General features: G+C 40.0%; 1 protein-coding gene across 1 annotated transcript in view; it reads left to right on the forward strand.

Moving 5' to 3' along the window:
- Window positions 1-242: 242 nt before the first annotated feature.
- The window catches only part of nacc1b (nucleus accumbens associated 1, BEN and BTB (POZ) domain containing b), a 42,106-nt gene continuing 27,307 nt past the window's right edge, over window positions 243-15,041 (forward strand). The window contains exon 1 of the mRNA XM_061914683.1: window positions 243-502. The gene's annotated coding sequence lies outside the window, so the exon portion shown is untranslated. The remainder of the gene's footprint in view (window positions 503-15,041) is intronic.

A 15,041-nucleotide genomic window follows, 5' to 3' on the forward strand; every position in this document is an offset into this window, starting at 1 on the left:
ATTAAGCTTGAAAGGTGAAAGTGAAAGTAGATTGTGTCACGTGACTTTAACTGCCAGTCTTTCGGATCGATGATACTGCAATCTGTCAGCAACATGATAAGAAAGAGGAAGGCGATCCTCCTGTGCAAGTACATTATATACACACACACACACACACACGCCCTTTTGCCCCCCCCTCCATCAAGCATGAGTGTGTACGTGCGTGCCTTCACGCGCACACGCACACGCACACGCACGCCGCCCAGCACCGTGCCGCTGCAAAGAGTCCCAGCAATGAATGGCGGATGGACACACTGAACGCGAGCTTCCCCGGTCCTCCTTCCTTCCGCGGCGAAGAGCCACTTCCCAGCGGCCCGACAGCGTGAGCGAGCACTAGCCCAGCAGCACGCGCGGGGCGACGGTTGGGCCGCGCTGTGATGCCCGGTGGAAGTCTGGTTCTTTTTTTTTTTTTTTGTTCCTCCATGGTGGACTTCTTTTTTCTCCCCGGACTGTGAAGTGACTGGTAGGTGACAAAGAGGAGCGGGGGGAGGCTATTGTTTGTTTTTTAATTGTTTAACAGCGCCGAAGTAGCGGCTATGGGGGATGGGCCGGTGGGCAAACTTTAAGCACCGACTCATCGCCGCGGGTTAGCCCCCCTCTCCGTCGCCCTATCCCCGGGTGAGTGGCGACATGATGAGCCCTTTTTTCCAACATGCCGGAACTTTGCTAAAAATACTTCTGTTCGCTTATCTTGCATTAAAACCCAACATCAAACAACAATTATCCATTTTAAGTGTGATAAAGTTCCCATCCGGACCCCCCGCTACTCCCTCCCCTCCCCTCCCGCTCGCCTCGCCATGCCGGGCGGACACCTCAAGCCTGTCTGGCCCTTACAGGCGGCGCGTTGTGTCCCGGCATGACCTGTTGATGTCTGCCCGAGCCGCAGCGCCGTGATCGGTAACGTAAAAGGCGAGTGCTGTCGGTCCATGGGCGTATTTAAGAAAGTCTGATTTACAGTAGAAAAAGCAGGGCAGCGTGTCTCATGAGAAGCGGCGTGTCTTTGGGCGCCAGGCGGGGACAAGAAGGAGGGAAGCCGGCTAATACGGAAGAAGCTAGCTGACACATTTTATCCATAAATCAATTGTTTTAAAGGGGACAATACGGATATAAAGTAGACCCTCGGCCGTCGTCGTTGTGTCGCCGCCCCCCTCCCTCCCCTCCCTTCCTGCCCGGGCCGGTGGAGGACTCCCAAATCCTGGCGGGCATCGCGGCTGGCACACGGCGGGGCACAGCGAGCTCCCTTCCCGCGGCTATGACTGCCTCGCTGCCCCGCTGCTGACTCCCCTCACCTCCCTGGTCGTCTTCACCCCTATCGGCGAGACACCGGCCCCGCTCGACTTCCAAGTGAGATAAATCTTTTTTTTTTTTTTTTTTTTTTAATTTAATGGATGAACTTTCCTTTTTTTTTTTTTTTTTGAGCTCCGGTCCGTCCAGGAGGAGAGGGCAGGTTACACAGCAGATAAGCCGCGTTTCGGCGCTTGTGTCCCCGCCTCTGTGGCGTGAACACTCCGCTGTCCAGCCAAGCGTTTATAGACGTGGAAGTGGGATTAATGTTGTCAGCCTGATGGAATTGCATGCATAGGAGTGGTGGTAGCAGTTAGCCCTTTTAGCTAAACTTGCTAACAGGCCAAGAAAATGGTGACACTTAATACACAGGAAGTGAACAAACTTTAGATGACAAAATGTTATATTATATTATATATATATAAAATGTTATAAGTGTGTGAAGTTGGCCCCACATATATTTGCACATGTTAAAATAACACCATTCATTTGTGAAGTGAATTATATTTATATAGCGCTTTTCTCTAGTGACTCAAAGCGCTTTACATAGTGAAACCCAATATCTAAGTTACATTTAAACCAGTGTGGGTGGCACTGGGAGCAGGTGGGTAAAGTGCCTTGCCCAAGGGCACAACGGCAGTGACTAGGATGGCGGAAGCGGGAATCGAACCTGCAACCCTCAAGTTGCTGGCACGGCCACTCTACCAACCGAGCTATGCCGCTACATGTGTGTTTTTTTTTGTCCATTATAGTTATGTTATTAACATTTATAACCAGCTCCCCCATGTTTGTGCTACATTTTTTTGTCTATCATATTAAGAATAATAATAGATTTTATTTGTAAAAAATACATTGAGTAAACAAGCTCAAAGTGCTACAGCAGGGGTCGGGAACCTTTTTGGCTAGGAGAGCCATACAAGCCAAATATTTGAAAAAGTATTTCCGTGAGAGCCATATAATATTTTTTTTAAGACTAAATACAACTAAATGCGTGCATTTTTAAGTAAGACCAACATTTTTAGAGTATAATAAGTCTCTTATTCTTTTTAATAACATTGTTATTCTGAATCTATCCATCCATCCATCCATTTTCTGCCGCTTATTCCCTTTGGGGTTGCGGGGGGTGCTGTTGCCTATCTCAGCTACAATCGGGCGGGAGGCAGGGTACACCCTGGACAAGTCGCCACCTCCTCGCAGGGCCAACACAGATAGACAGACAACATTCACACTCACATTCACACACTAGGGACCATTTAGTGTTGCCAATTAACCTATCTCCAGGTGCATGTCTTTGGAAGTGGGAGGAAGCCGGAGTACCCGGAGAAAACCCACGCATTCACGGGGAGAACATGCAAACTCCACACAGAAAGATCCCGAGACCGGGATTGAACCCACAACTACTCAGGACCTTCGTATTGTGAGGCAAGCGCACTAACCCCTCTTCCACCGTGAAGCCCTGAAGCTAACTAGCCATAAATAAAATACTTCTTACCATTAATGCGACTTCTTGTGCAGGTGCTGTAGAAAGCGGATGGATGGATTAAAATGCATGAGAATGTTTTATATTTTGAATGTTATTTTTGACACTGATTACCAGCGGAATTATTCATTACTTATCGTGTTAAGCAATGTCAGCTATGATTTATCTGAGAGCCAGATGCAGTCATCAAAAGAGCCACATCTGGCTCTAGAGCCATTGGTTCCCTACCCTTGTGCTACAGTGTATTCAAAAATAAATAAATAATAGTATACATATATCTTTAAAAAAGGCATTTAAAAAAAATAAGAACCGTTTTTAAGCCTTTCTTAAAAAGCATCAACAGTCTGTGGTGCCCTCAGGTGGTCAGGGAGAGCGTTCCACAGACTGGGAGCGGTGGAGCTGAAAGCTCGGTTATGTTAACTATTAAAATTTTCGTATTGATAATGTTCTATTATTCATAACCAGCCCTCTCACCTTGTTAAAACCTCCCTAAACCTGAGCCAAACGTTTGCGCTCGGCGACTATTACAGTTTTTACGTTGTTAACTGTCTTAGTGTTTACGTCGTTTACGTCAGTGGTCCCCAACCACCGGGCCGCAGAATAATTTTTTATAAATTTTTATTTAAAGGGGAACATTATCAGCAGACCTATGTAAGCGTCAATATATACCTTGATGGTGCAAGAAAAAGACCATATGTTTTTTTAACCGATTTCCGAACTCTAAATGGGTGAATTTTGGTGAAATAACCGCATTTCTGTTTATCGCGCTGGAGGCGATGACGTCAGAACGTGACGTCGCCGAGGTAACACACCCGCCATTTTCATTTTCAACACATTACAAACACCGGTTCTCAGCTCTGTTATTTTCCGTTTTTTTGACTATTTTTTGGAACCTTGGAGACATCATGCCTCGATGGTGTGTTGTCGGAGGGTGTAACAACACTAACAGGGAGGGATTCAAGTTGCACCACTGGCCCGAAGATGCGAAAGTGTCTGCCGCCAGACCCCCATTGAATGTGCCAGAGTGTCTCCACATTTTACTGGCGATGCTAAAGCAGACATGGCACAGAGATGTATGGATAACCTGCAGATGCATTTGCAACGATAGTCAACGAAATCACAAAGGTGAGTTTTGTTGATGTTGACTGCGAGCTAATCGATGCTAACATGCTACGCTAATCGATGCTAACATGCTATTTACCGGCGGTGCTAAAGCAGACATGGCACAGAGATGTATGGATAACCTGTAGATGCATTGGCAACTATATTACGTTTCCTTCCACCCACATTTAATGCGAAACAAACACTTACCAATTGACGGATTTAAGTTGCTCCAGTGTCAAAAGATGCGAAAGTCCTGATCGTTTGGTCCGCACATTTTACCGCCGATGCTAACGCAGCTATTCGGCCATGCTATGGCTATGAATAGCGTCAATAGCTATTCGCTCAATAGCTTCAGTTTCTTCTTCAATATTTTCATACTCCAACCATCTGTTTCAATACATGCGTAATCTGTTGAATCGCTTAAGTCGCTGAAATCCGAGTTTGAATCCGAGCTAATGTCGCTATATCTTGCTGTGGTATTCCCATTGTTTGTTTACATTGGCAGCACTGGGTGACGTCACAGGGAAATGGATAGTGGTTTCGAAGAGAGCGAAAATAAGACACTTTAAAGCTTTATTTAGGGATATTGCGAGACCGGTTAAATTTTTGAAAAAAACTTCAAAAAATACAACAAGCCACCGGGAACTGATTTTTATTGTTTTTAACCCTTTTGAAATTGTGATAATGTTCCCCTTCAAAAAAAAAAATATTTTTTTTTTTAATTAAATCAACATTAAAAACACAATATACACTTACAATTAGTGCACCAACCACAAAAACATCCCTTTTTCATGACAAATAAAAAAAATAAAATAAAAAATAAGATTCCCCCCCCGGGCCGCGGGACAAATTATTAAGCGTTGACCGGTCCGCGGATACAAAAAGGTTGGGGACCACTGGTTTACTTGTTATTATTCATAACTAGCCCCCCACCATGTCGAAATACCCTGCAAACTTTTGTGCTGTGAGAACATTACAGTTTTTAGGGGTATCCACTATTACAGTTTTTAGGTCATTAGCGTGTTGTTGTTCACAATTTTGTCAAAAACTCCCCAAATTGGTAAATTTGTGCTGCAATTTTCTTTTAAGTTAAAATACCAATGATTGTCACACACACACACTGGGTGTGGTGAAATCATTCTCTGCCTTTGACCCATCACCCTGGGAGGTGAGGGGAGCAGTGAGCAGCAGCAATGGTGATTTAACCCCCAATTCCAAGCCTTGATGCTGAGTGTCAAGCAGGGAGGTAACGGGTCCCATTTTTATAGTCTTTGAGCTTTTGTCCAACTATTATAGTTTTCAATGGTAACTATAATAGTTTTTAGGTTATTGAGCGGTATAGCTCGGTTGGTAGAGTGGCCGTGTCAGCAACTTGAGGGTTGCAGGTTCGATTCCCGCTTCTGCCATCCTTGTCACTGCCGTTGTGTCCTTGAGCAAGACACTTTACCCACCTGCTCCCAGTGCTCCCCACACTGGTTTAAATGTAACATAGATATTGGGTTTCACTATGTAAAGTGCTTTGAGTCACTAGAGAAAAGCGCTATATAAATATAATTCACACTTCGTAGCCCCTACCTTGTTAAAATATCCCAAAATTTTGTGTGCTGAAAAAAATAGATTAAAATATTTTAGTTTTTATGTTATCCACATCTTAATAACCAGCCTACCATCTTGTCAATCCAATCCACTTTATTTGTATAACACATTTAAACTACATAAATGTTTCCAAAGTATGTTTGTTTAGTATTTATTTGAAGGGACAATGCACAGAAACATTAAGCTCAAAGACAGTTATGTTCTGTACCAGATTATAGCTAAATAGCTCATTTCCTTCTGCAGTCCCTGGCTACCTAAATTAAAGGGATACACAAATTTTGGAATAAAATTATGACAATAAAATCATACCATATCATGTAATCAAATTAATAAAAGTCATAAAATGCCCTTTCATGGACACATACTTAATATACAATACAACCACGCCTCATTTACATCATCACACAAAGACAATACATGCTCTTGTTCACCTCTGTTGTCATTTCTCAATCAAAGCTGCTCACACGGTCACTAAGGTGGACACTATGATTGACAGGTCAACTTAATGTGTATTATATTTATCCCTGAGAGCATTTTGTTGGAAACTGTGAGGTGTCTGTTAAAATCATGCTGGTTTTGAGTGCTGCACAACAATATTAAAAACAATATTCAGATATTATCCTGGGCTCCACCAATGACGGAATAACAAAATAAAACCAATGTAAAACCAAGATACAAAAATCAATATGATTAAAAACGATTTTAAAGGGTAAAACAAAAAACAGAAAATACAGAGGACCACACAACTCACGTAGTAATAAAAGTGGGTCAATGTCAAAATCCAAACATTTGTGCTGCAAAATGTTTTATATTTTATAGTTACTACACGTTTTGATGTTATGCCCAGCAGGCACAAGACAATTAAACGACATTGACAAATTGTTAAATTAGGTCTTGACGTTTAGCGACGCAAACCTAAGGTTGATAGGGTCTCCCAAGACAAACTGGTCCGAGGTGAGGGATCAGACCAAGAGCAGCTCGAAGACCTCTATGAAGAATACAAACGAAGAACCCAGATTTCCAATGCCCGGACACGGCAAAGCTCGAGGTAACGTGGGTCACCCCCCCCTCCAATGGGCTCAACACCCACAGCAGGGGCCCTAGAGGCAATGTGAGCTGGGCGGCAGCCGAGGTGCAGGGCACTTGGCGGTCCGATCCTGGACTTCATAAGCTAGGTTGGAACAACATGCTTTTTGAAAACCGTCGAATAAACACTCGGAGTCTTGTTCACGAGTGAGGGAAGAGTGGATGGTGAGATCGGTGCGGCGTCTTCAGTAATGCGGACGCTGTATCGATCCGTTGTGGTGAAGAAGGAGCTGAGCCGGAAGGCAAAGCTCTCAATTTACCGGTCGATCTACGTTCCCATCCTCACCTATGGTCATGAGCTTTGGGTCATGACCGAAAGGATAAGATCACGGGTACAAGCGGCCGAAATGAGTTTCCTCCGCCGGGTCCGAGGTAAGGGATCAGACCAAGAGCAGCTTGAAGACCTCTATGAAGAATACAAACGAAGAACCAAGATTTCCCATGCCCGGACGCGGCACAGCCTGAAGAGGCAACGTGGGTCCCCCTCCTCCAATGGGCTCAACAGAAGACGGGCGCAATGTGAGCTGGGCGGCAGCCGAGGTGCAGGGTAGTTGGCGGTTCGATTCCGGACTTCATAAGCTAGGTTGGAACAACATGCTTTTTGAAAAACGTCGAATAAACACTCGGAGTCTTGTTCACGAGTGAGGGAAGAGTGGATGGTGAGATTGGTGCAGCGTCTTCAGTAATGCGGACACTGTATCGATCCGTTGTGGTGAAGAAGGAGCTGAGCCGGAAGGCAAAGCTCTCAATTTACCGGTCGATCTACGTTCCCATCCTCACCTATGGTCATGAGCTTTGGGTCATGACCAAAAGGATAAGATCACGGGTACAAGCGGCCCAAATGAGTTTCCTCCGCCGGGTGGCGGGGTTCTCCCTTAGAGATCGGGTGAGTAGCTCTGCCATCCGGGAGGAACTCAAAGTAAAGCCGCTGCTCCTTCACATCGAGAGGAGCCAGATGAGGTGGTTCGGGCATCTGGTCCGGATGTCACGTCCGACCAGTAGGAGGCCACAGGGAAGACCCAGGACACGTTGGGAAGACTATGTCTCCCGGCTGGCCTGGGAACGCCTCGGGATTGAGTTTTGGTGATTTCCCGACCAATATTTTACAACGCAAACGCAAAGTTGAAACAACAAGCTCTCTGACAAGGTTTATTCAAGGTCAGGCTGTGAATTTGAACATTGAAATCTGGTCATTTCCCAACCAACAGCATGGATCCAAGGTTAGACATCCAATACAACTATTTTGCTACATTGTTTAGAAGTCAGTTTTGAAAAAGATATGTCTAAATGTCTTGGGGCTGGCTATTAGGCTGTGAATTCTTGGTTCTGTATTCATTCAATACATAGGATTTCAGCAGGATCTACCCCAGTCTTCTGAAATGCAAGCAGAGTAGTAGATTTTTGTAAAAAGCTTTTATAATTGTAAAGGACAATGTTTTATCAACTGATTGCAATAATGTACATTTGTTTTAACTATTAAACAAACCAAAAATATGACTTATTTTATCTTTGTGAAAACATTGGACACAGTGTGTTGTCAAGCTTATGAGATGCCATGCAAGTGTAAGCCACTGTGACACTATTGTTCTTTTTTTAATTGTTATAAATGTCTAATGATAATGTCAATGAGGGATTTTTAATCACTGCTATGCTGAAACTATAACTAATATTGATACTGTTGTTGATAATATTCATTTTTGTTTCACTACTTTTGGTTTGTTCTGTGTGGTGTTTGTGTCTGTATTGCAGTTCTGAGTGTTGCTGGGTCAGGTTCGGTTTTGGAATCGGATTGCATTGTTATGATATTGCTGTGTAGTGTTTTGTTGGATTGATTAATTAAAAAAATAAATAAATAGATTTTTTTTAAATGACAATCGATTCTGAATCGCACAACGTGAGAATCGCGATTCAAATTCGAATCTATTTTTTCTGGTTTTGTACAATAAAATGTTAACATAACTATAATAGACAACACAATTTTTAAGCACAAATGTAGCACAAATGAATGGGACAGGTTTGTAGAGATTTCGACAATTATGTCAGAACATTTATTTTGAAATAACTTGAAAAACGTGACGGCACAACCGAACATTTTTTATAGCATGAAGGAAGGCCAGTGTTATTTTAATATTTGAAATTATGAGGGTGTTACCTTCACACAAGTAAAATATGTAGGATGAATGAATTAGGTTCTGACGTTGAAACAACATGCTTATTTGATGACGTTTAATCAATGCTGGGTTATGGCGGGGATTCGACCGTTGAATTTTGGTCATTTTCCAACACAAATATAACGTTGAAACTAGACAGCTGATAAATGCTTTGAAATGTAATATCGGAGCTTATCGGTATTGGTTTCAAAAAGTAAAATGTATGACTTTTGACGGACGTAGAGAGAAGTACAGAAACCTTAAAGGCACGGCCCAATCACAGAATATCAATGGCTTTTCACACGCACAAGTGAATACCATACATACTTGGTCAACAGCCATACAGGTCACACTGAGGGTGGCCGTATAAACAACTTTAACACTGTTACAAATATGCGGGGGCAGACTGTAAACCCACACAAAACAAGAATGAGAAATACGTCCACACCGTAACACAACAGAACAAATACCCAAAATACCTTGCAGCACGAACTCTTCCGGGACGCTACAATATACACCCTCCCGCAACCCTTCCCTCCTCAAGCTCTCTCAGGGAGAGCATGTCCCAAATTCCAAGCTGCTGTTTTGAGGCATGTTAAAAAAAAAAAAATGCACTTTGTGACTTGAATAATAAATATGGTAGTGCCATGTTGGCATTTTTTTTTTTTTTACATAACTTGAGTTGATTTATTTTGGGAAACCTTGTTGCATTGTTTAATGCAGTGGTTCTCAAATGGGGGTACGCGTACCCCTGGGGTACTTGAAGGTATGCCAAGGGGTATGTGAGATCTAAAAAAAATATATTCTAAAAATAGCAACAATTTAAAAATCCTTTAAAAATAGATTTATTGTATAATACTTCAATAAAATATGAATTTAAGTTCATAAAGTGTAAAGAAATGCAACAATGCAATATTCAGTGTTGACAGCTAGATTTTTTGTGGACATGTTCCATAAATATTGATGAAGATTTCTTTTTTTGTGAAGAAATGTTTAGAATGAAGTTGATGAATCCAGATGGATCTCTATTACAATCCCCAAAGAGGGCACTTTAAGTTGATTACTTTTATGTGTAGAAATCTTTATTTATAATATAATCACTTGTTTATTTTTCAACAATTTGTTTGGGTATTTTTATAGCTTTTTTTCCCCAAATAGTCCAAGAAAGACCACTACAAATGAGCAATATTTTGCACTGTTATACAATTTAATAAATCAGAAACTGATGACATAGTGCTGTATTTTACTTCTTTATCTCTTTTTTTCAACCAAAAATGCTTTGCTCTGATTAGGAGATACTTGAATTAAAAAAATGTTCACAGGGGGTACATCACACAAAAAGGTGGCATCGCAACAAAATTAGGCATGATAATGTGTTCATTCCACGACTGTATATATCGGTATCGGTTGATATCAGAATCGATAATTAAGAGTTAGAGCAGGGGTCACCAGCTAGCCCGTAAGGACCAAAAGGACTAAAAATAGCTCAAATAGCAGCACTTACCAGTGAGCTGCCTCTATTTTTTAAATTGTATTTATTTACTAGCAAGCTGGTCTCACTTTGCTCGACATTTTTAATTCTAAGAGAAACAAAACTCAAAAAGAATTTGAAAATCCAAGAAAATATTTCAAAGACTTGGTCTTCACTTGTTTAAATAAATTCATTTATATTTTTACTTTGCTTCTTATAACTTTCAAAAAGACAATTTTACAGAAAAAATACAAGCTTAAAAATGATTTTAGGATTTTTAAACACCTTTTAAATTCTTTCCTCTTCTTTCCTGACAATTTAAATCAATGTTCAAGTAAATTTTTTTTTTTATTGTAAAGAATAATAAATACATTTTAATTTAATTCTTCATTTTAGCTTCTGTTTTTTCGACGAATATTTGTGAAATATTTCTTCAAATTTATTATGATTAAAATTCAAAAAAATATTTCTGGCAAATCTAGAAAATCTTTAGAATCAAATTTAAATCTTATTTCAAAGTCTTTTGAATTTCTTTCAAAATTTTTGTTCTGGAAAATCTAGAAGAAATAATGATTTGTTTTTGTTAGAAATATAGCTTGGTCCAATTTGTTATATATTCTAACAAAATGCAGATTGGATTTTAACCTATTTAAAACATGTCATCAAAACTCTAAAATTAATCTTAATCAGGAAAAATTACTAATGATGTTCCATAAATAATGTTTTTGATTTTTTAAAGAAGATTCGAATTAGGTAGTTTTTCTCTTCTTTTTTTCGATTGAATCTTGAATTTTAAAGAGTCGAAATTGAAGATAAACTATGTTTCAAAATTAAATTTTCCGGTTTTCTTCTCTTTTAAACCGTTCAATTAAGTGTTTTTTCATCATTTATTCTCTACAAAAACCTTCCTTAAAAGGAAAAAAAATGTACGACGGAATGACAGACAGATATACCAATTTTTATATATAGATTTATATATTAAAAGGTAAATTGAGCAAATTGGCTATTTCTGGCAAATTTTTCAAGTGTGTATCAAACTGGTAGCCCTTCGCATTAATCAGTACCTAAGAAGTAGCTCTTGGTTTCAAAAAGGTTGGTGACCCCTGAGTTAGACAATATCGGAATATCGGATATCGGCAAAAATTCCATTATCGGACATATTTTAGTTGAAACTACATGCTTTTTGACAACATTTACTCAATGCCAGCCTGTAATGTTGATTTGAACATTGAAATGTGGTTATTTTTGTCAACTAACGTTGGACATCAACGTGGTCTCAATTTACAAATACAACCATTTTGCAACATTGCTTCTAAGTCAGTTTTAGAGGAAATGTGCGTATAATCAACATTGTGTGGGATTTATCAGTATCAGATTAAGTCAGGGGTGTCCTAACTTTTTCCACCGAGGGCCGCCCACTGAAAAATCAGAGCAAGCGGGGGCCATTTTCATACTTTTTATTTAAAAAACCAATGCAATATATTTAAAAATATACATTTAGGCCTCCAACTCAGTTATGATCCCTGGGACCCCAAAGGGTTTTGGTAAAAAAAAAAAAAAAAAAAAAAAAAAGTGTAATTATTCAGTATTGTAATTTTTATTATTATGCAAGTTTTAAATCTGTGGATTGACATTAGAAAAAAAAAAATGGAAAAAAACACAAAATATGCAATATTTTCACCCAATAACTTTTTTACGTGGAATATTTGAGATTAATTGGAGCCTTAATTTTGGATTTTGATTCACTATTATTTTTTGAGCAATGACAGTTAAAAACAAATCACACTAAAATAATTGGGGATCCTAAAGTGTCCTACTTATTAAAGTGTTAAAAAATAAATTATAAATTTTTTTTTACTGTTTAGTTTTAGCGCAATAATCTCGAGATCAACTTCAGATCTATTCGTCAATTTTAAGTTGTATTGTTGTTTATGTTTTGTTTGTTCGTTTTAGGCCCTTCTTTATAAAAAACTAAATTTTTTATATGGCAAAACACAAAATATGCAATATTTTCACCCAATAACTTTTTTAGGTGGAATATTTGAGATTATATAATAATTGGAGCCTTAATTTTGGATTTTAATTCACTATTATTTTTTGAGCAATGACACTTAAAAACAAATCACACTAAAATAATTGAGGATCCAAAAGTGTCCTACTTATTAAAGTGTTAAAAATAAATTATACATTTTTTTTACCCTTTACCTTTAGCACAATAATCTCGAGATCAACTTCAGATCCATCCGTCAATTTTAAGTGATATAGTGAAGTGAATTATATTTATATAGCACTTTTCTCTATTGACTCAAAGCGCTTTACATAGTGAAACCCAATATCTAAGTCACATTTAAACCAGTGTGGGTGGCACTGGGAGCAGGTGGGTAAAGTGTCTTGCCCAAGGACACAACGGCACTGATTAGGATGGCGGAAGCGGGAATCGAACCTGCCAACCGAGCTATGTTGTTTATGTTTTGTTTGTTCGTTTTAGGTCCTTCTTATAAAAAAAACTCAATTTTTTATATGGCAAAACACAAAATATGCAACATTTTCCCTAAAAAAATATCACAAGTGGAATATTTAATGCGACGTAATCGAAGCCTTGAATAGGTCAATAATAATTCAATAATAATAATTCAAAATGACATTGATTTTGATTCATTATTATTTTTTAAAGAAAGAAACAGCCTGCATGGCAGCTTTGTGTTATAAGAGTAAGAATTGCAACAATTTTCTTGTTACATTTCACCCGTTTGCTCTTTTATACCACTTTTTATGTTTTTAATTTTTTTTCAATTGTATTCTTAAAATGTATCGTGGGGCCGTTAAAAAATGACCCGCGGTCCGCACTTTGGACACCCCTGATGGATGTGGAAATTGGACTCAAACACTTGCCATGCATTACTTTGGCCCCTCCAGTATGTCAGCGTGTGTGTGTGTGTGTGTGTGTGTGTGTGTGTGTGTGTGTGTGTGTGTGTCTGAGCTAAGCAGTGTCATAGTGTTTAAGGGGGCACAAGGGGGCCACAGTGCAAAGGTCAAGTAGCGGCAATTAACTCCCCTTCATGCTTCCTGGATGTTATGGTGACCCCCCCCCCCCCCCCCCCCCCCCCCCCCCCCCCGACCGGCGAGTCGGGAGTCCTTGGATGACATCTCAATGTGCGCCGGAGTGTTTGAAGTGAATCCGTCTCTTTCTCTAAGACCCTCCGGGCAACTCAAAACTCAATTTTTAAATGCCTGTCGTCGGTAGTCGTTCTTTAATAGGCACAATGCTGGTTGTCATGGTGACGGTCTGCTTATTATTCATGAAACGGCACGTATTTACACCTGCAAGCGACACAGGCGTCTTTTTGTCAGACGCTCCGCTCCGTCTGCTCACTTGAGGCCAGGCGGAGTGCAAATGTCACGTGATGCGTTCATGGCAGCTTTTCGCCACTTGTACGTTTTTGGCATTCGTGTCAGGTCGGGTTGCTTTGATTGGTCGACATGATTATTAAAAAAATGGATGGAAAAGATTGTCATCCGGTCACTTAAAGGGGAACATTATCAGCAGACCTATGCAAGCGTCAATATATACCTTGATGTTGCAGAAAAAAAGACCATGTATTTTTTTTAACTGATTTCCGAACTCTAAATGGGTGAATTTTGGCAAATTGAGAAAAACATCAAATAAAACAACATTTGCTTACCGAATTTAAAACCTCTTCTCACTCCGGCGTTTACCAAAGGCATGCGGTAAAGGCAACATGCTCTAATTATTTTAAAACCTCTTCTCACTCCGGCGCTTACCAAAGGCATGCGGTATATTTAGGCCTGCGCTTATAAATTTGAGTGTGATGTAAGGATATTATCATGAAAAGCACATTTAATAAAAAAAACATTATGGTCTTACCTTTACTTATAAATGAAGTCCATGCGCAGCTCCTTCTGATCAATAGCATCGATAACTTGTTTATAGAAGTCTTCCTTATCTTTCTTCGGTTTTAAAAGTCTCTCTGTCTCGATGGAGATCTTCCTTTATTACCTCCTGCTTCGATTGAAAGTCCAGTTTAGAAAACAGTTTTATTTTAGATATGTAATCCTCCATGTTAAAAGTGCAAGCGAGAGGAAAAAATAAACAATCGCTGCTTGTTGTCACTTCTTCTGCAGCCGAGTTGTTGCAAAAAGGATCACTAGCGCCTTCTAATGCCAGGAGGCGGGAGTCATTTAATGACTCATTTGACACACGCAGCTACGGTATATTAATACAACATAGCTGCTTACTGTTCTTTTTAGCATATTCAATAGCTTGGACCTTAAATCCTACTGAATAGCTCTTAATCTTCTTCCCTTTATGCGATTTCAAATGATTGAAGTCAGCCTCCTCCATTTTGAAAATGATGACAGGGGAAGTGTCACTCGTGACGTGACGAGTTTGACCCGGTGGAAATTCTAGGCATATGCTAAATATTTGGCGAAACGAGTTTGACCCGGCGGAAATTCTAGACCTGCGCTAATAAAAATAATATTTTGCGAAACGAGTTTGACCCGGCGTTAATCCTGAGACGGCGGTAATTGTAAGCATGCGCTAAATATTTTGCATAACGAGTTTGACCCGGCGGAAATTCTAGACATGCGCTAATAAAAAGAATATTTTGCGAAACGAGTTTGACCCGGCGTTAATCCTGAGCCGGCGGTAATGCTAAGCATGCGCTAAATATTTTGCGGAACGAGTTTGACCCGGCAGTAATTCTAGGCAGGCACTATTTTGAAAATGATGATAGGAGAAGTGTCACTTGTGACGTGACGAGTTTGACCCGGCGGAAATTCTAGGCATATGCTAATTATTTGGCGGAAC

Source organism: Nerophis ophidion, linkage group LG01, assembly GCF_033978795.1.
Source record: "Nerophis ophidion isolate RoL-2023_Sa linkage group LG01, RoL_Noph_v1.0, whole genome shotgun sequence".
Classification (NCBI taxonomy): Eukaryota; Metazoa; Chordata; class Actinopteri; order Syngnathiformes; family Syngnathidae; genus Nerophis; species Nerophis ophidion.